This window comes from Hordeum vulgare, chromosome 1H (genome assembly GCF_904849725.1).
Source record: "Hordeum vulgare subsp. vulgare chromosome 1H, MorexV3_pseudomolecules_assembly, whole genome shotgun sequence".
Classification (NCBI taxonomy): domain Eukaryota; kingdom Viridiplantae; phylum Streptophyta; class Magnoliopsida; order Poales; family Poaceae; genus Hordeum; species Hordeum vulgare.
This window is the reverse complement of record NC_058518.1, coordinates 438,945,682-438,966,725: the sequence shown is the minus strand read 5'-3', so window position 1 is coordinate 438,966,725 and position 21,044 is coordinate 438,945,682.

Sequence of the window (21,044 nt, the reverse complement as noted above, 5' to 3'; positions counted from 1 at the left end):
TGAGACAGCGGGATGGTTCCGCAGGACGAGCCGACTCGGACCCGCAGCGAGAGAGGCGCACGAGGCCAGCTCGGACTTGGCGAAGTGAAGCGGGGTGAGCTATGGCGGGCGCGCGGTGGAGGTGACTCGGTGGCGCGGCCGAGCGAGCTGACAGCCCGAGGCGCGGCGTCACACGGGTCGTCCGACAGACCTGGTCGGAGCCGCGGGCATGCGGCGCCGTGGACAGAGGTGTGATCCGGATCGAGAGTTTTCCCTGAACCATTGCCTTTCATCCGTGTGCGGCCAAGACTAGTAGTACTAGTCCATCCCGTTTTGGCTCTCCCTGTTTTGTTTAACGTACTAGTGGAAGCACTTTGGAGTTGATTTGTCCTTTAGGTAAAAAGCAGCAACCGGAGTTCCGTCGCGATTTGGACTCTAGATGAAGCAACGACACCATGGTGGATCGGATAGTTGTTCGCGTTGCGGTAGCAATAGGATCCGACCGCCGAACATTAGGGCTCATCTGATGTATCCTGGTCCCGCCATAAAATTTTCTTGTTTAGATCCGTCTGGTGTATGATGCTACCTTATTTTCAATCTTGCCGTTGCAAGTAAGCCGCCGGATTCTGCGTATGGACGTGTACCGATGTCCTGATTCATGTTGTTCCTGAAGCTTTTTTTTCAATCTCAAATAATGAACTCTGGATTTATGTAGATCCTTTCGTGTCGGCTCTTCTTTGTCTGACGAATTGCGACCTTCTCGATCCCTAGGAGGACTCCCTCCAAGAACACAATTTCACCGTGCGATCAGCCCCACGGTGGGCGCCAACTGTCGTGGTTTTGTCACGGCAGATGTCCTCGTGAAAGGACTTAGTATGGGAGCCATCGCACCTTGGTGGCGACTCAAAGGGGTTAATGGGGGGAAACACGGCGGATTACCCAGGTTCGGCCCCTCGAGAGGAGGTAATAGCCTACGTCCTGCTTTGTGTGTATTGATGTTGATTCGATTACAAGGGAGGCGTAACTCGCCTAACCTAGCACTCGATGATTTCTAACCTGTCTATCCCCCTTCAGACTCGCCTTTATATATAGGTCGAGGCCTTAGGGTTTTACAAGAGTCCCTTCCTCCTTACAAATCGTGACCACCGCGGTCTCTAAGTCGCCGTCTTGCAAAACCCAAAGACCTTCCATAAATCATAACCATCCCGCGGCCTTGAACCGCCCAGGCTGAGGCCCAACTAGCCCCAAAGGATGAATCGCCTTACAAGTAACCCGGCCCATATTGGGCGGGTCACTTAATAAGCAATATCCCCAACAACGGCGGTGTAGGCCGACACCGGAGCCGACTGTTGGAGAAGAAGAATGCCGCGGGCGCCGGCACGGAAGTGCGTAGCCCCACGACGGGAAAGCGCCTCGACGTCGAGAGGAGCATCCCGAAGGCACGCCGAATCATCGACGATGAAGGAGAGAGCGCCGAAAAAGATCTGGTGACCCATGCTCGAATCTCCACCAGACGACATGACGAAAGAAAGTAGTCGCAAACTCGCCTGAAGTCGCTTAGACGCCTGCCCCACGGTGGGCGCCAACTGTCGTGGGTATAAGCCTGACAGTAGATGTGTAGGGTACAAAAAGGATGGGCAGAGCCTTAGCTACGGCGAGGTTGTATGAGTTCAGGCCCCTCTGCGGTGGAGGTAATAGCCCTACGTCTCAGTGATCTGGGAGCTTGTTGTCGAGTGGAATATGGAATTCAATGAGTTGCTAACCCTTGCACCAGTGGAGGAGGGTGGCTTATATAGAGTGCGCTGCCCTCCACAACGGTTCGGTGCATAGGGGTGGAGTAGTGGCGAATAAATGCCTACGTTACAGGTAACGTACGTCTTAAATGCTAATAAAGGCGTGTGGAAACGTACGACCGTTTCCCTCCTGGGGGGTTACGATGTACAGAGTGGAATCCAGTCGGTAGGTTCGACGTGCTCCGAATGCTCGTCTTCGACTGGATGGTCGAAGGTCTGTTACCGACTGGATGATGGGAACTTCTTAGTTTAGTCGGAACTGACTAAGGGCCTTCTCCCTTATGAAGGGTAGTCCTTGTGTAGGACCTATAAGGCAGGCCTATGACCCTACCCTAGGACTATAACCCCATCAGTGGGCAAGCCCAGAGAGGCCCCTGCGCAGGGAGATAGAAATTCAAAGGAGAAAAAAAGGGAAGTGGGAAGGAAGGGAAGGACTCCACCTTCCAATCCTAGTTGGACTAGGATTGGAGGAGGACTCCTCCTCCCCCCATCGGCCGAAACCCTTGGGGCTCCTTGAGCCCCAAGGCAAGGACCCTCCCCTCCCCCTATATATACGGAGGTTTTAGGTTTGATTTGAGACAACTTTTCCACGGCATCCCGACCACATACCTCCATGTTTTTTCCTCTGGATCGCGTTTCTGCGGAGCTCGGGCGGAGCCCTGCTGAGATTAGATCACCACCAACCTCCGGAATGTCGTCACGCTGTCGGAGAATTCATCTACCTCTCCGTCTCTCTTGCTGGATCAAGAAGGCTGAGATCATCGTCGAATTGTACGTGTGCTGAACGCGGAGGTGCCGTCCGTTCGGCACTAGCTCGGAGCGGATGTGGGACGGATCGCGGGACGGTTCGCGGGACGGTTCGCGGGGCGGATCGAGGGACGTGAGGACGTTCCACTACATCAACCACGTTTATTACCGCTTCTGCTGTGCGATATACAAGGGTACGTAGATCTAAAATCCCCCTCGTAGATGAACATCACCATGATAGGTTTTCATGCACGTAGGAAATTTTTTGTTTCCCATGCGACGTTCCCCAACAGTGGCATCATGAGCTAGGTTCATGTGTAGATGTCTTCTCGAGTAGAACACAAAAGTTTTTGTGGGCGGTGATGTGCGATTTGCTGCCCTCCTTAGTCTTTTCTTGATTCCGCGGTATTGTTGGATAGAAGCGGCTCGGACCGACATTACTCGTACGCTTACGAGAGACTGGTTTCATCGCTACGAGTAACTCTGTTGCTCAAAGATGACTGGCGAGTGTCAGTTTCTCCAACTTTAGTTGAATCGGATTTGACCGAGGAGGTCCTTGGATGAGGTTAAATAGCAATTCATATATCTCTGTTGTGGTGTTTGCTTCAGTAAGATGCGATCCTACTAGATACCCATGGTCACCACGTAAAACATGCAACAACAATTAGAGGACGTCTAACTTGTTTTTGCAGGGTATGCTTGTGATGTGATATGGCCTACAATGTGATGTGATATATTGGATGTATGAGATGATCATGTTGTAATAGTTAATATCGACTTGCACGTCGATGGTTCCGCAACCGGCAGGAGCCATAGGGTTGTCTTTAAACTAACGTTTGTGCTTGTAGATGCATTTACTATATTCCTAGGATGTAGCTTTAGTAGTAATAGCATGAGTAGCCCAACAACCCCGTTGGCGACACGTTGATGGAGATCATGGTGTGGCGCCGGTGACAGAAGATCGTGCGGGTGCTTTGGTGATGGAGATCAAGAAGCACGTGATGAGGGCCATATCATGTCACTTATGAATTGCATGTGATGTTAATCCTTTTATGCACCTTGTTTTGCTCAGAACGACGGTAGCATTATGAGGTGATCTCTCACTAAAATTTCAAGACGAAAATGTGTTCTCCCCGACTGTGCACCGTTGCTACAGTTCGTCGTTTCGAGACACCACGTGATGATCAGATGTGATAGACTCAACATTCACATACAACGGGTGCAAAACAGTTGCACACGCAGAACACTCGGGTTAAGCTTGACGAGCCTAGCATGTGCAGACATGGCCTCGGAACATATGAGACCGAAAGGTCGATCATGAATCATATAGTTGATATGATTAGCATAGGGACGCTTACCACTGAAACTATCCTCAACTCACGTGATGATCGGACTTGAGCTAGTGGAATTGGATCATGAACCACTCAAATGACTAGAGAGATGTACTTTTTGAGTGGGAGTTTAGCAAGTAATTTGATTAAGTTAAACTCTAATTATCTTGAACATAGTCTAAGTCCACTTTGAATATATTTGTGTTGTGGATCATGGCTCACGCGACAGTCACCCTGAATTTTAATATGTTCCTAGAGAAAGCTAAGTTGAAATATGATGGAAGCAACTTTGTAGACTGGGCTCGTAATCTTAAGTTGCTCCTGCAAGCTTGAAGCAGGATTATGTCCTTGATGCTGTGCTAGGAGATGAACCACCCGCTACGGCTGACCAAGATGTTAAGAATGCTTGGTTAACACGTAAGGAGGACTACTCAGTAGTTCTATGTGCAGTCTTGTATGGCTTAGAGCCGGGACTTCAACGTCGCTTTGAGCGTCATGGAGCATATGAGATGTTCCAGGAGTTGAAGTTTACCTTTCAGAAGAGCGCCCGGATCGAGAGGTATGAGACCTCCGATAAATCCTATGCTTGCAAGATGGAGGAGAATTCGTCTGTCAGTGAACACGTGCTCAAAATGTCTGGGTACTCAAACCGTCTAGCTGAGCTGGGTATTGAACTCCCGCAAGAGGCTATCACTGACAGAATTCTTCAATCACTGCCACCAAGCTATAAGGGCTTTGTGTTGAACTACAACATGCAAGGGATGAACAAGTCACCCGGTGAGTTGTTCGCGATGCTGAAAGTCGCAGAGTCAGAACTCCGTAAAGAACATCAAGTGTTGATGGTGAATAAGACCACTAGTTTCAAGAGAAATGGCAAAGGAAAGAAGGGTAATTCAAAGAAGAGCGGCAAACTTGTTGCCAATCCGACGAAGAAACCCAAAGCTGGACCTAAGCCCGAAACGGGGTGCTATTATTGCAAGGGTATGGGTCACTGGAAGCGCAACTGCCCCAAGTATCCGGCTGATAAGAAGGCGGCCAAAGAAAAATCAGGTATATTTGATATACATGTTATTGATGTGTACTTAACCAACTCTCGTAGTAGTGCCTGGGTATTCAATACCGGTTCTGTTGCTCATATTTGCAACTCGAAACAGGAACTGCGGAATAGGCAAAGGCTGGCGAAAGATGAAGTGACGATGCGCGTGGGAAATGGTTCCAAGGTTGATGCAATCGCCGTCGGCACAGTTTCACTTCAGTTACCATCAGGATTAGTTATGAACTTGAATAATTTTTATTTAGTGTCTGCGTTGAGCATGAACATTATATCTGGATCTTTTTTTATTGCGAGACGGTTACTCGTTTAAGTCAGAGAATAATGGTTGTTCTATTTCTAGGAGTAATACCTTTTATGGTCATGCACCCAATGTGAGAGGATTGTTCATATTGAATCTTGATAGTGATAATACACATATACATAACATTGAGACCAAAAGAGTTAGAGTTAACAATGATAGCGCCATGTTTTTGTGGCACTGCCGCTTAGGTCATATTGGTGTAAAGCGCATGAAGAAACTCCATACCGATGGACTTTTGGAGTCACTTGACTTTGATTCACTTGACACGTGCAAACCATGCCTCATGGGCAAGATGACTAAAACTCCGTTCTCCGGAACAATGGAGCATGCAAGTGACTTTGGAAATCATACATACCGATGTGTGTGGTCCGATGAGCGTGGAGGCAGGCGGTGGATATCGTTATTTTCTCACCTTCACTGTCTATTTGAGTAGATATGGTTATGTCTACTTAATGAAGCACAAGTCTGAAACATTTGAAAAGTTCAAGCAATTTCAGAGTGAAGTTGAAAATCATCGTAACAAGAAGATTAAATTCCTACGGTCTGATCGTGGGGGTGAATATCTGAGTTTCGAGTTTGGTGCTCACTTAAGACAATGTGGAATTGTTTCACAGTTGACACCGCCTGGAACACCACAGTGTAATGGTGTGTCCGAACATCGTAATGTTACTTTATTAGAGATGGTGCGATCTATGATGTCTCTTACCGATTTGCCATTATCGTTTTGGGGTTATGCATTAGAAACAGCTGCATTCACTTTAAATAGGGCACCATCAAAATCCGTTGAGACAACACCATATGAACTGTGGTATGGCAAAATACCAAAGTTGTTGTTTCTTAAAGTTTGGGGATGTGATGCTTATGTCAAAAAGCTTCAGCCTGAAAAGCTGGAACCCAAAGCGAAAAAGTACATCTTAATAGGTTACTCGAAAGAGACAGTTGGGTATACCTTCTATCCCAAATCCGAGGGCAAAGTGTTTTTTTGCTAAGAACAGAGCTTTTCTCCAGAACGAGTTTCTCTCGAGAGAATTGAGTGGGAGGAGGATAGAACTTGATCTGAAATCAACCGCGTTTATTAACGCTTCTGTAGTGCGATCTACAAGGGTACGTAGATCTGAAATGCGCCTCGTAGATGAACATCACCATGATATGTTTTCGTGCGCGTAGGAAATTTTTTGTTTCCCGTGCGACGTTCCCCAACAGTGATTTGCTTTCTTATACTAATGATATCACGAGTTTCTGTTTAAGTTTTGTGTTGTGAAGTTTTCAAGTTTTGGGTGAAGTTCTTATGGACAAAGAGATAAAGAGTGGCAAGAGCTCAAGCTTGGGGATTCCCAAGGCACCCCAAGTTGATTCAAGGATGCCGAAAAAGCCTAAGCTTGGGGATGCCCCAGGAAGGCATCCCCTCTTTCGTCTTCAATCCATCGGTAATGTTACTTGGAGCTATATTTTTATTCACCACATGATATGTGTTTTGCTTGGAGCGTCTTGTATTGTAGGAGTCTTTTATTTTTGTTCTGTCACAATCTTACTTGCTGCACACCTAGAGAGAGAGAGACATGCACTCACCGTGATTTTGTCGAGCTTCACTTATATTCTTTGAGTTAGGCAATTCAGCTCACATCTGTTTCACTTATATCTTTAGAGCTAGTTGACTTTGCTCTATGTGCTTCACTTATATCTTTTAGAGCACAGCGGTACGTGGCTTGGTAGTTGGCTTATGCTATGAAAGTAGTCCCAAAAGTGATAGTTATCCAAAGGGTTACGAAAACTTCCATATTCATGTGCATTGAGTAGAAAGAGAAGCTTGATTCCTCTCAATTAGTTTTGAGATGTGGTTGTGGTAATATTTAACTTATGTTAGTATGGTGTTGTGAATCTAGAGATACTTGTGTTGAAGTTAGTGATTCCCGTAGCATGCACGTATGGTGAACCACTATGTGATGAAGTTTGAGCATGATTAGTTTATTGATTGTCATCCTTTGTGTAGCGGTCGGGATCGCGGATTGGTTATACCTACCAACCCTTCCCCTAGGAGTATGCGTTGAATGCTTTGTTTCGCTTACTAATAAAATTTTTGCAACAAGTATATGAGTTCTTCTTGACTAATGTTGAATCCGTGGTTTAGATGCACTTTCACCTTCCACCATCACTATCTTCTTTAGTACCGTGCAACTTTCGCCGGTGCATAAACCTACCATATAGCCTCCCTCAAAACAGCCACCATACCTACCTACTATGGCATTTTCAAAGCCATTCCGAGATATATTGCCATGCAACTACCACCATGACATGTGCCACCACTTCTACATTGCCATTGCATGATCATAAGATAGCTAGCATGATGTTTCCATTGATGTCTATGCCATGCTAGATCATTGTCACGGTACACTACCGAAGGCATTTCATATAGAGTCATCAATGCTCTAAGTTTTGAGTTGTAAGTGTGATGATAATCATTGATGGAGCATTGTACCATGTGAAAAAAGAGGCCAAAGATGCCCACCAAAATAAATAAATAAATAAAAGAGAGGCCAAAGAGCCCACCAAAAAAATGAGAGAAAAAGAGAGAAGGGACAATGCTACTATCTCCTTTCCACACTTGTGCTTCATATTAAGCACCATGATCTTCATGATTGAGAGCCTCTCGTTTTGTCACCACCATATAGCTAGTGGGAAATTTTCATTATATAACTTGGCTTGTGTATTCCAATGATGGGCTTCCTCAAAATTGCCCTAGGTCTTCGTGAGCAAGCAAGTTGGATGCACACCCACTAGTTTTCCTTAAGAGCTTTCACATACTCATAGCTCTAGTGCATCTCTTGCATGGCAATCCCTACTCATTCACATTGATATCTATTGATAAGGATCTCCATAGCTCATTGATATGCCTAGTCAATGTGACCATCTTCTCCTTTTTTTTGTCTCACAACATCCACCACTCCATTCCACCTATAGTGTTATAACCATGGGTCACGCTCATGTATTGCGTGAGAGTTGAAAAAGTTTGAGAAAGTAAAGGTGTGAAAACAATTACTTGGCCAATACCGAGGTTGTGCATGATTTAAATTCGTTGTGCAAGGATGATAGAGCATAGCCAGACTATATGATTTTGTAGGGATAACTTTCTTTTGGCCTTGTTATTTTGAACGTTCATGATTACCTTGCTAGTTTGCTTGAAGTATTATTGTCTCCACATCAATAGCAAACTATTGTTTTGAATCAAAGGGATCTGAACATTCATGTCACATAAGAGAAGTTACAAAGGACATCTATGCTAGGTAGCATGAAAGCATCAAAAATTCATTCTTTATCACTTCCCTACTCGAGGACGAGCACGAGTTAAGCTTGGGGATGCTTGATACGTCTCCAACGTATCTTTAATTTTTGATGGTTTCATGTTGTTATCTTGTCAAACTTTGGATGTTTTATATGCCTTTTATATCTTTTTGGGGACTAACCTATTAATTCAGTGCCAAGTGCCAGTTCCTGTTCTTTCCGTGTTTTTGACCCTTTTTCAGGCGGAGTCCAAACGGAATAATTCTTTCGCGATGATTTTTTATGGAAAATATCAAAAATACCCGAAGAAAAAGATACCGGAGAGGGGTCCCGAGGAAGCCACAAGCCCTGTAGGTGCGGCCACCCCCCAGGTCGCACCTACCAAGCTTGTAGGATCCTCAGGGGGCCACTTGACGCAACTCCACCGCCATCTGGTCCTATAAAACCAGAAACCTCCAGAAAGAAACCTAGATCGGGAGTTCCACCTCCGCAAGCCTCTGTGGCCACCAAAAACCAATCTGGAGCCCGTTCCAGCACCCTGTCAGAGGGGGAATCCATCTGCAGTGGCCATATTCATCATCCCGGCGATCTCCATGACGAGGAGGGAGTAGTTCTCGCTCGGGGCTGAGGGTATGTACCAGTAGCTATGTGTTTGATCTCTCTCTCTCGTGTTCTTGAGATGTCATGATATCGATGTACCGCGGGCTTTGCTACTATAGTTGGATCTTATGATGTTCTTCCCCCTCTCCCTTCTTGTAATGAATTGAGTTTCCCCTTTGGAGTTATCTTATCGGATTGAGTCTTTGAGAACACTTGATGTATGTCTTGCACGTGTCTATCTGCTGTGATCAACTTGCGGGTTCATGACATTGGGAACCTATGCATATGGGTTGGCACACGTGGACTCATGTGAGTACTTGATGTATGTTTTGGTGATCAACTTGCGGGTTCGTGACATTGGGAACCTATGCACAGGGGTTGGCACACGTTTTGACTCTTTGGTAGAAACTTTGGGGCACTCTTTGAAGTTCTATGTGTTGGTTGAATAGATGATTCTGAGATTGTGTGATGCATATTGTATAATCATACCCACGGATACTTGAGGTGACAATGAAGTATCTAGGTGACATTAGGGTCTTGGTTGATAAGTATCTTAAGGTGTTATTCTAGTACGAACTCTATGAAAGATTGAACGGAAAGAATAGCTTCGTGCTATTTTACTACGGACTCTTGAATAGATCGATCAGAAAGAATAACTTTGTGGTGGTTTCGTACTCGACAATAATCTCTTCGTTTGTTCTCCGCTATTAGTGACTTTGGAGTGACTCTTTGTTGCATGTTGAGGGCTAGTTATATGATACAATTATGTTATCATTGTTGAGAGAACTTCACTAGTGAAAGTATGAACCCTAGGCCTTGTTTCCACACATTGCAATACCGTTCGTGCTCACTTTTACCTTTTGTTACCTTGCTGTTTTTGTAATTCCAGATTACAAAAACCTATATCTACCATCCTTATTGCACTTGTATCACCATCTCTTCGCCGAACTAGTGCACCTATACAACTTACCATTGTATTGGGTGTGTTGGGGACACAAGAGACTCTTTGTTATTTGGTTGCAGGGTTGCTTGAGAGAGACCATCTTCATCCTACACCTCCTGCGGATTGATAAACCTTATGTCACCCACTTGAGGGAAAATTGCTACTGTCCTACAAACCTCTGCGCTTGGAGGCCCAACAACGTCTACAAGGAGAAGGTTGCGTAGTAGACATCACCGTACCACTCTGGTGCGGATCGTACCCTTGTGGACCTTCGTGGTTCAGTAGCAACTTGATCCGAAGCTTCATGATCATCATCATTAACTTCCTCTCTAGTTGGTGTACGCGCCACAAGAACAATTTCCCGCGTTGCGCTACTCTCCGGTTCGAGAGGGGGTGTAATTACCTCATCAAGTTCTACTTTCCTCCCACTTACTTCTTTCGAGAGAAACTCTTTCTCTAGAAAGGATCCGTTCTTGGCAACAAAGGTTTTACCTTCGGATCTAAGATAGAAGGTATACCCAATAGTTTCCTTAGGGTATCCTATGAATATGCATTTCTCCGCTTTGGGTTCGAGCTTTTCTGGTTGAAGTTTCTTCACATAAGCATCGCAGCCCCAAACTTTTAGAAACGACAGCTTAGGTTTCTTGCCAAACCATAGTTCATTCGGCGTCGTCTCAACGGATTTAGACGGTGCCCTATTTAAAGTGAATGCTGCAGTTTCCAATGCGTATGCCCAAAATGATAGCGGTAATTCAGTAAGAGACATCATAGATCGTACCATATCCAATAAAGTGCAATTACGACGTTCATACACTCCATTAAGTTGCGGTGTGCCAAGCGGCGTCAGTTGTGAAACAATTCCACACTTCCTTAGGTGTGTGCCAAACTCGTGACTCAAATATTCTCCTCCACGATCAGATCGTAGACACTTTATTTTTCTGTCACGTTGATTCTCAACCTCACTCTAAAATTCCTTGAACTTTTCAAACGTCTTAGATTTGTGCTTCATCAAGTAGATATACCCATATCTACTCAAATCATCGGTGAGAGTGAGAACATAACGATAGCCACCGCGAGCTTCAATGTTCATTGGACCACACACATCAGTATGTATTATTTCCAATAAGTCAGTGGCTCTCTCCATTATTCTTGAGAATGGACTCTTAGTCATCTTGCCCATGAGGCACGGTTCGCATGTGTCAAATGATTCAAAGTCAAGAGACTCTAATAGTCCATCGGTATGGAGCTTCTTCATGCACTTAACACCGATATGACCAAGGCTGCGGTGCCACAAGTAGGTGGGACTATCATTACCAACTTTACATCTGTTGGTACTCACACTATGAATAGGTGTACCATCACGATCGAGATTCATCAAGAATAAACCATTCACCAGCGGAGCATGTCCATAAAACATATCACTCATATAAATAGAACAACCATTATTTTCTGACTTAAATGAGTAGCCATCTCGCATTAAGCAAGACCCTGATACAATATTCATGCTCAAAGCTGGTACTAAATAACAATTATTAAGGTTTAAAACTAATCCTGACGGTAGATGTAGAGGCAGCGTGCCGACGGCGATCACATCGATCTTGGAGCCATTCCCGACGCGCATCGTCACCTCGTCCTTGGCCAGTCTCCACTTATTCCGCAGTTCCTGCTTTGAGTTGCAAATGTGAGCAACAACACTGGTATCAAATACCCAGGAGCTACTACGAGCGCTGGTAAGGTACACATCAATAACATGTATATCATATATACCTTTAACGTTGCCGGCCTTCTTGTCCGCTAAGTACATGGGGCAGTTCCGCGTCCAGTGACCTTTTCCCTTGTAGTAGAAGCACTTAGTCTCAGGCTTGGTTCCATTCTTTTTCTTCTTCCCGGTATCTGGCTTACCGGGCGCGGCAACGACTTTGTCGTCTTTCTTGAAGTTCTTATTACCCTTGCCCTTCTTGAAACTTGTGGTCTTGTTGACCATCAACACTTGATGCTCTTTCTTGATTTCTACTTCTGCAGAATTCAGCATCGAGTACAACTCGGGAATGGTCTTCTCCATCCCTTGCATGTTGTAGTTCAGCACAAAATTCTTGTAGCTTGGTGGGAGAGACTAGAGGATTCTGTCAATTACAGCGTCATCCGGAAGTTCGACTCCAAGCGAAGTCAGACGATCGTGTAACCCAGACATTCTGAGTATATGCTCACTAACAGAACTGTTCTCCTCCATCTTACACCTAAAGAACTTGTCAGAGACTTCATATCTCTCGACACGGGCATGATCTTGAAAAACTAGTTTCAGCTCCTGGAACATCTCATATGCTCCGTGTTGCTCAAAACGCCTTTGGAGCCCTGTTTCCAAACTATATAACATGCCACACCTAACCAGAGAGTAGTCATCACTCCGCATCTGCTAGACGTTCTGAATGTCCTGGGCCACTGCGGGAGAAGTAGGGTCACCTAGCGGCACATTAAGGACATAAGACTTTTTAGCTGCTTTGAGGATGAGCTTCAAGTTGCGGACCCAGTCCGCATAGTTGCTACCATCATCTTTCAGCTTGTTTTTCTCTAGGAATGCGTTGAAATTGACGTTGACAGGTACATTTTCCATTCGATCTACAATATTTGTAAAGACAACTTTTAGACTAAGTTCATGACAATTAAGTTCATTTAATCAAATTAAGTATGAACTCCCACTTAAATCGACATCCCTCTAGTCATCTAAGTGATGCATGATCCATGTTTACTAACCCGTGTCCGATCATCACGTGAGACAGACTAGTCGTCATGGTGAGCAACTTCATGATGATCGTATTCAACCATACGACTCATGTTCGACGTTTTGGTCTCTTGTATTGGAGGTCATGTTTGTACATGCTAAGCTCGTCGAGTCAACCTAAGTGTTTCGCGTGTGTAAATCTGGCTTACACCCGTTGTATGCGAACGTTAGAATCTATCACACCCGATCATCACGTGGTGCTTCAAGACAACGATCCTTCATAATGGTGCACACTTAGGGGAATACGTTTTTGATTTTTTATGAGGGATCATCTTATTATGCTACCGCCGTTCTTAGCAATAAGATGAAAAACATGATAAACATCACATGCAATCATATAGTGACATGATATGGCCATTATCATCTTTGCTCTTTCGATCTCCATCTTCGGGCATCGCATGATCATCATTGTCACCGGCGTGACACCATGATCTCCATCATCGTGTCTCCGTGAAGTCGACACGCCTACTATGTTGGGGAACGTCGCATGAGAAACAAAAATTTTCCTACGCGCACGAAGAGCTATCATGGTGATGTCCATCTACGAGAGGGGATGAGTGATCTACGTACCCTTGTAGATCGTACAGCAGAAGCGTTAGTGAACGCGGTTGATGTAGTGGAACATCCTCACGTCCCTCGATCCGCCCCGCGAACAATCCCGCGATCAGTCCCACGATCTAGTACCGAACGGACGGCACCTCCGCGTTCAGCACACGTACAGCTCGACGATGATCTCGGCCTTCTTGATCCAGCAAGAGAGACGGAGAGGTAGAAGAGTTCTCCGGCAGCGTGACGGTGCTCCGGAGGTTGGTGATGACCTTGTCTCAGCAGGGCTCCGCCCGAGCTCCGCAGAAACGCGATCTAGAGGAAAAACCGTGGAGGTATGTGGTCGGGCTGCCGTGGAAAAGTCGTCTCAAATCAGCCCCAATACCTCCGTATATATAGGTGGGAGGGAGGGGACCTTGCCTTGGGGCTCAAGGAGCCCCAAGGGGGTCGGCCGAGTCCAAGGGGGGAAGGCTCCCCCCCCAAACCGAGTTGGACTTGGTTTGGTGGGTGGGAGTCCTTCCCTTCCTTCCCACCTCCCTTTTTTTTCTTTCTCTTTGATTTTCCTTTGTATGGCGCATAGGACCCTTTTGGGCTGTCCCACCAGCCCACTAAGGGCTGGTGCGCCACCCTTATGGCCTATGGGCTTCCCCGGGGTGGGTTCCCCCCCCCCCGGTGAACTCCCGGAACCCATTCGTCATTCCCGGTACATTCCCGGTAACTCCGAAAACCTTCCGGTAATCAAATGAGGTCATCCTATATATCAATCTTCGTTTCCGGACCATTCCGGAAACCCTCGTGACGTCCATGATCTCATCCGGGACTCCGAACAACATTCGGTAACCAACCATATAACTCAATTACGCATAAAACAACGTCGAACCTTAAGTGTGCAGACCCTGCGGGTTCGAGAACCATGTAGACATGACCCGAGAGACTCCTCGGTCAATATCCAATAGCGGGACCTGGATGCCCATATTGGATCCTACATATTCTATGAAGATCTTATCGTTTGAACCTCAGTGCCAAGGATTCATATAATCCCGTATGTCATTCCCTTTGTCCTTCGGTATGTTACTTGCCCGAGATTCGATCGTCAGTATCCGTATACCTATTTCAATCTCGTTTACCGGCAAGTCTCTTTACTCGTTCCGTAATACAAGATCCCGCAACTTACACTAAGTTACATTGCTTGCAAGGCTTGTGTGTGATGTTGTATTACCGAGTGGGCCCCGAGATACCTCTCCGTCACACGGAGTGACAAATCCCAGTCTTGATCCATACTAACTCAACTAACACCTTCGGAGATACCTGTAGAGCATCTTTATAGTCACCCAGTTACGTTGCGACGTTTGATACACACAAAGCATTCCTCCGATGTCAGTGAGTTATATGATCTCATGGTCATAGGAATAAATACTTGACACGCAGAAAACAGTAGCAACAAAATGACACGATCAACATGCTACGTCTATTAATTTGGGTCTAGTCCATCACGTGATTCTCCTAATGATGTGATCCAGTTATCAAGCAACAACACCTTGTTCATAATCAGAAGACACTGACTATCTTTGATCAACTGGCTAGCCAACTAGAGGCTTGCTAGGGATGGTGTTTTGTCTATGTATCCACACATGCAAATGAGTCTTCATTCAATACAATTATAGCATGGATAATAAACGATTATCTTGATACAGGAATTATAATAACTATATTTATTATTGCCTCGAGGGCATAATTCCAACAGTCTCCCACTTGAACTAGAGTCAATAATCTAGCCCTCACATCATCATGTGAATTACATTGTAATAAATCTAACACCCATACAGTTCTGGTGTTGATCATGTTTTGGCCGTGGAAGAGGTTTAGTCAGCGGGTCTGCTACATTCAGATCCGTGTGCACTTTGCATATATTCACGTCCTCTCCCTCGACGTAGTCGCGGATGAGGTTGAAGCATCGTTTGATGTGTCTGGTCTTCTTGTGAAACCGTGGTTCCTTTGCTAAGGCAATGGCACCCGTGTTGTCACAGAACAAGGTTATTGGATTCAGTGCGCTTGGCACCACTCCAAGATCCGTCATGAATTGCTTCATCCAGACACCCTCCTTAGCCGCCTCCGAGGCAGCCATGTACTCCGCTTCACATGTAGAATCTGCTACGACGCTTTGCTTGGAACTGCACCAGCTTACCGCACCCCCATTAAGAATAAATACGTATCCGGTTTGCGACTTAGAGTCGTCCGGATCTGTGTCAAAGCTTGCATCGACGTAACCTTTTACGGCGAGCTCTTCGTCACCTCCATACACGAGAAACATCTCCTTAGTCCTTTTCAGGTACTTCAGGATATTCTTGACCGCTGTCCAGTGATCCACTTCTGGATTACTCTGGAACCTACCTGCCATACTTATGGCTAGGCTAACATCCGGTCTAGTGCACAACATTGCATACATGATAGAACCTATGGTTGAAGCATAGGGGACGGAGCGCATATGCTCTCTATCTTCATCAGTTGTTGTGCACTGAGTCTTACTCAATCTCGTACCTTGTAAAACTGGCAAGAACCCTTTCTTGGACTGTTCCATTTTGAACCTCTTCAAAACTTTATCAAGGTATGTGCTTTGTGAAAGTCCTATCAGGCGTTTTGATCTATCCCTATAGATCTTAACGCCTAGAATGTAAGCAGCTTCTCCTAGGTCCTTCATAGAGAAACTCTTATTCAAGTAATCCTTTATGCTCTCTAAAAACTTCACGTTGTTTCCAATCAGCAATATGTCATCCACATATAATATTAGAAACGCCACAGAGCTCCCACTCACTTTCTTGTAAATACAAGATTCTTCAACCACTTGTATAAACCCAAATGCTTTGATCACCTCATCAAAGCGTTTGTTCCAACTCCGAGATGCTTGCACCAGTCCATAAATGGATCGCTGGAGCTTGCACACCTTGTTAGCATTCTTAGGATCGACAAAACCTTCGGGTTGTATCATATACAACTCTTCCTTAAGGAAACCGTTAAGGAACGCCGTCTTGACATCCATCTGCCGGAGCTCATAATCGAAAAATGCAGCTATTGCTAACATGATTCTGACGGACTTAAGCATCGCTACGGGTGAGAATGTCTCCTCGTAGTCAACTCCTTGAACTTGTGAAAAACCCTTTGCCACAAGTCGAGCTTTATAAACGGTCACACTGCCGTCAGCGTCCGTCTTCCTCTTAAAGATCCATTTGTTCTGAATAGCCTTGCGGCCCTCAGGTAGTACCTCCAAAGTCCACACTTTGTTCTCAAACATGGATCCTATCTCGGATTTCATGGCTTCTAGCCATTTGTTGGAATCTGGGCCCACCATTGCTTCTTCATAATTCACAGGTTCATTGTTGTCTAACAACATGATTGATAAGACGGGATTACCGTACCACTCTGGAGCAGCACGTGGTATCGTCGACCTGCGTGGTTCGACAGAAACTTGAACTGGAGTTTCATGATTATCATCATTAACTTCCTCCTCAGCCGGCGTTGCAACGGCAGAGGTTTCCCCTTGCCCTGCGCCACCATCCAGAGGGATGAGAGGTTCGACAACCTCGTCAAGTTCTATCTTCCTCCCACTCAATTCTCTCGAGAGAAACTCCTTCTCGAGAAAAGCTCCGTTTTTAGCAACAAACACTTTGCCCTCGGATTTGAGATAGAAGGTGTACCCAACTATCTCTTTTATGTAACCTATGAAGACACACTTTTCCGCTTTGGGTTCCAGCTTTTCAGGCTGAAGCTTTTTGACATAAGCATCACTTCCCCAAACTTTAAGAAACGACAACTTTGGCCTTTTGCCATACCACAGTTCGTATGGTGTCGTCTCAACGGATTTTGATGGTGCCCTATTTAAAGTGAATGCAGCTGATTCTAATGCATAACCCCAAAATGATAACGGCAAATCGGTAAGAGACATCATAGATCGCACCATCTAATAAAGTACGATTACGACGTTCGGACACACCATTACGCTGTGGTGTTCCAGGCGGTGTCAACTGTGAAACAATTCCACATTGTCTTAAGTGAGCACCAAACTCGAAACTCAGATGTTCACCCCCACGATGAGACCGTAGGAACTTGATCTTCTTGTTACGATGATTTTCCACTTCACTCTGAAATTGCTTGAACTTTTCAAATGTTTCAGACTTGTGCTTCATCAAGTAGACATAACCATATCTACTCAAATCGTTAGTGAAGGTGAGAAAATAACGATATCCGCCGCGCGCCTCTACGCTCATCGGACCACACACATCGGTATGTATGATTCCCAACAAGTCACTTGCACGCTCCATAGTTCCGGAGAATGGAGTCTTAGTCATCTTGCCCATGAGGCATGGTTTGCACGTGTCAAGTGAATCAAAGTCAAGTGACTCCAAAAGTCCATCGGCATGGAGTTTCTTCATGCGCTTTACACCAATATGACCTAAGCGGCAGTGCCACAAAAATATTGCGCTATCATTGTTTACTCTAACTCTTTTGGTCTCAATGTTATGTATATGCGTATCGCTATCGAGATTCAATATGAACAATCCTCTCATATTTGGTGCATGACCATAAAAGATGTTACTCATAGAAATAGAACAACCATTATTCTCAGACTTAAAAGAGTAACCGTCTCGCAATAAACAAGATCCAGATATAATGTTCATGCTCAACGCAGGCACTAAATAACAATGATTTAAGTTCATCACTAATCCCGATGGTAGTTGAAGTGACACGGTGCCGACGGCGATTGCATCAACCTTGGAACCGTTTCCTACGTGCATCGTCACTTCGTCTTTCGCCAGCCTTCGTCTATTCCGCAGTTCCTGCTTCGAGTTGCAAATGTGAGCAACAGAACCGGTATCGAATACCCAGGCACTACTACGAGAGCTGGTTAAGTACACATCAATAACATGTATATCAAATATACCTGATTTTTCTTTGACCGCCTTCTTATCTGCTAGATACTTGGGGCAATTGCGCTTCCAATGACCCATACCCTTGCAATAGAAACACTCCGTTTCCGGCTTAGGTCCAGCTTTGGGTTTCTTCGTTGGATTGGCAACTGGCTTGCCGCTCTTCTTTGAATTGCCCTTCTTGCCTTTGCCGTTTCTCTTGAAACTAGTGGTCTTATTCACCATCAACACTTGATGCTCTTTACGGAGTTCAGACTCTGCGACTTTCAGCATCGCAAACAACTCGCCGGGAGACTTGTTCATCCCTTGCATGTTGTAGTTCAACACAAAGCCTTTATAGATTGGCGGCAGTGATTGAAGGATTCTGTCAGTGATAGCCTCTTGCGGGAGCTCAATCCCTAGCTCAGCTAGACGGTTTGAGTACCCAGACATTTTGAGCACATGTTCACTGACAGACGAGTTTTCCTCCATCTTGCAAGCATAGAATTTATCGGAGGTCTCATACCTCTCGATCCGGGCGTTCTTCTGAAAGATAAGCTTCAACTCCTGGAACATCTCAAATGCTCCATGACGCTCAAAGCGACGTTGAAGTCCCGGTTCTAAGCCATACAAGACTGCACATTGAACTATTGAGTTGTCCTCCTTACGTGCTAACCAAGCGTTCTTAACATCCTGATCAGCCGTAGCGGGTGGTTCATCTCCTAGCGCAGCATTAAGGACATAATCCTTCTTCCCAGCTTGTAAGATTAGCTTAAGATTACGAGCCCAGTCTACAAAGTTGCTTCCATCATCTTTAAACTTAGCTTTCTCTAGGAACGTATTAAAATTCAGGATGACTGTCGCGTGAGCCATGATCTACAACACAAATATATTCAAAGTGGACTTTAGACTATGTTCAAGATAATTAGAGTTTAACTTAATCAAATTATTTGCTAAACTCCCACTCAAAAAGTACATCTCTCTAGTCATTTGAGTGGTTCATGATCCACTTACACTAGCTCAAGTCCGATCATCACGTGAGTTGAGTATAGTTTCAGTGGTAAGCATCCCTATGCTAATCATATCATCTATATGATTCATGATCGACCTTTCGGTCTCATGTGTTCCGAGGCCATGTCTGCACATGCTAGGCTCATCAAGCTTAACCCGAGTGTTCCGCGTGCGCAAGTGTTTTGCACCCGTTGTATGTGAACGTTGAGTCTATCACACCCGATCATCACGTGGTGTCTCGAAACGACGAACTGTAGCAACGGTGCACAGTCGGGGAGAACACAATTTCGTCTTGAAATTTTAGTGAGAGATCACCTCATAATGCTACCGTCGTTCTAAGAAAAATAAGGTGCATAAAAGGATTAACATCACATGCAATTCATAAGTGACATGATATGGCCATCATCACGTGCTTCTTGATCTCCATCACCAAAGCACCGGCACGATCTTCTTGTCATCGGCGCCACGCCATGATCTCCATCAACGTGTTGCCATCGGGGTTGTCGTGCTACTCATGCTATTACTACTAAAGCTACATCCTAGCAAAATAGTAAACGCATCTGCAAGCACAAACGTTAGTATAAAGACAACCCTATGGCTCCTGCCGGTTGTCGTACCATCGACGTGTAAGTCGATATTTTCTATTACAACATGATCATCTCATACATCCAATATATCACATCACATTGTTGGCCATATCACATCACAAGCATACCCTGCAAAAACAAGTTAGACGTCCTCTAATTTTGTTGTTGCATGTTTTACGTGGTGACCATGGGTATCTAGTAGGATCGCATCTTACTTACGCAAACACCACAACGGAGATATATGAATTGCTATTTAACCTCATCCAAGGACCTCCTCGGTCAAATCCGATTCAACTAAAGTAGGAGAAACCGACACTTGCCAGTCATCTTTGAGCAACGGGGTTACTCGTAACGATGAAACCAGTCTCTCGCAAGCGTACGAGTAATGTCGGTCCAAGCCGCTTCAATCCAACAATACCGCGGAATCAAGAAAAGACTAAGGAGGGCAGCAAAACGCACATCACCGCCCACAAAAACTTTTGTGTTCTACTCGAGAAGACATCTACGCATGAACCTAGCTCATGATGCCACTGTTGGGGAACATCGCATGGGAAACAAAAAATTTCCTACGCGCCCGAAGACCTATCATGGTGATGTCCATCTACGAGAGGGGATGAGTGATCTACGTACCCTTGTCGATCGTACAGAAGAAGCGTTAGTGAACGCGGTTGATGTAGTGGAACGTCCTCACGTCCCTCGATCCGCCCTCGAACAATCCCGCGATCAGTCCCACGATCTAGTACCGAACGGACGGCACCTCCGCGTTCAGCACACGTACAGCTCGACGATGATCTCGGCCTTCTTGATCTAGCAAGAGAGATGGAGAGGTAGAAGAGTTCTCCAGCAGCGTGACGGCGCTCCGGAGGTTGGTGATGACCTTGTCTCAGCAGGGCTCCGCCCGAGCTCCGCAGAAACGCGATCTAGAGGAAAAACCGTGGAGGTATGTGGTCGGGCTGCCGTGGAAAAGTCGTCTCAAATCAGCCCCAATACCTCTGTATATATAGGTGGGAGGGAGGGGACCTTGCCTTGGGGCTCAACGAGCCCCAAGGGGGTCGTCCGAGTCCAAGGGGGGAAGGCTCCCCCCCCCCAAACCGAGTTGGACTTGGTTTGGTGGGTGGGAGTCCTTCCCTTCCTTCCCACCTCCCTTTTTTTCTTTCTCTTTGATTTTCCTTTGTATGGCGCATAGGACCCTT